Source organism: Echinops telfairi, unplaced genomic scaffold (genome assembly GCF_000313985.2).
Source record: "Echinops telfairi isolate 266 unplaced genomic scaffold, ASM31398v2 ScPeMD7_3;HRSCAF=10, whole genome shotgun sequence".
Lineage (NCBI taxonomy): Eukaryota > Metazoa > Chordata > Mammalia > Afrosoricida > Tenrecidae > Echinops > Echinops telfairi.
This window is the reverse complement of record NW_022103899.1, coordinates 45,232,557-45,234,287: the sequence shown is the minus strand read 5'-3', so window position 1 is coordinate 45,234,287 and position 1,731 is coordinate 45,232,557.

Below are 1,731 nucleotides of genomic sequence, written 5' to 3'. Positions count from 1 at the left end.
AGAAGATCCAGTTCAAACTTCATTAAGCCAGACAAGACCCTATTGGTTTGTGTAACGGAAAACACCCAGTGAGAGGGGTACTAACATAGGTCTTTCATAAAAGCAAAGTAAATGTTGGAAAACGGGGAGGGGTAGAGGTGGGTGAGAGGGGTTTAGGTGCAGGGTCTCAATGAATGCTAGGACAATCCAGTCTTTCGCATCCCTTCCCGGCTCCTTTGCCCTCCTTGGTGGACTTCATTCTCAGGTAGGTCATTCATTCATTCTCTTCAGGGTACTCTGTCGAATTTCCACACTTACCTCCTCCTAGCTCTACATTCAAGGGTAAGAGATTCCTCCCCACGAGACCCAGCAGATGTACTGGATTTACAAGACTGGGCCGATTCTGTTCATCCCCTTCCCACCTGTGGGGCCTGGGGGAATTGGCAAAATTTGAATGCAAGGCATCCTATCTGGGGCCCACAGTTGCCTCCTCCCAAGTCACATGCTCTGAGATTGGGGAAGTGCCAAGTAGGGGTACACGGATACTTGGTCGACCAGACTATCACTCATCTGCTATTGTTCCCCAACAGCTCACAGGAGAAGGCTGTGAGGGTCCCTGAGGCAGGCCACACAGCACTAACACAGTGCTAGTTCTGACGCATCCTGGGGACACTGGCACAGCTGCTGCTCTGTTTCAGCCATAGAGACCAGGTGGGAGCTGCAGGGCTAGGTGAGCGGTACTAACCACTCGTTCTAACTGAATTTAACGACCCTGTTTGAGATTGAACAGTCTTAGGGTCTCAGCCAGGCAGGCAACTCCCGTGGCCTCCTCAAGCTGGTCTTCTCCCTCTGCTATGACAATGACATTGAACAGCATCCTCGACCCCCTGTGTCCTGACAGAGCAGCTCTCCAGAGAGGGCAGCTGTGAAAATGGGGTGCGGAGGCATCTGCCGACCTCTAACTTCACGAAGAGGAGAGAGTCCCCATCAGCATCAGCCCAAGGCCTCCCTTCATAGACATGCCTCCACCCTCTGACCTTCTTGCCAATTCTGATACTAGACATCCCTCCCACGGCACACTCCACTTCTCAGCTGGGCTAGAACCTTTGTGGCTATAGCCACACACAACTCGCAGACCATACCCCCGGTTTCTCTGGGAAGGAATAGGGTGCACATCGGGATCAAGGATGACTCAGGATACAGTTCTTGATAAGGACAGCTTTGGCATGCACGTGGCAGGCCTGTCCCCAGCCCTCAGCTTCGCAGCCTCTCAGGCCCCTTGAGTCAGCCCACCTCTGCTTTTGCCCTGCTTAAACAAGTGTTACCAAGGTGGTTTTTTTGGCTCCATCCCCTAAGGACCCAGAAGCACTCCACTTTTCCAGCAAGCCTTAGACTGAAGGCAGCTTCCTTCTTACTCCATGGGCCAGGAAGCTCACCACTCTGACTCAGGTTGGTCTCCTAGTCCTGTGCCTTTGCTGTCATCAATTCTCTGATCCCTTAGGATCTCCATGTTACAGCTCTTCCTCTGTCTCCTGGTCTAGGAGGTTCTCAGCCTAGGGATCCCGCGTCTCACAGACATGCTTTATCCTAGCTTTCTTTTCTGGGATAGCTTATGTTAAGCCTCACAGGATGGCAAACCAATCCCTTCCTTAGGATTTCATACACCTTATTTGTATGGCCCCATCCCCATACCTTCATAATGCAAATGTTGTTACCATTAGGTGCCTTTGAATCAGTTCTGACTCATAGGGA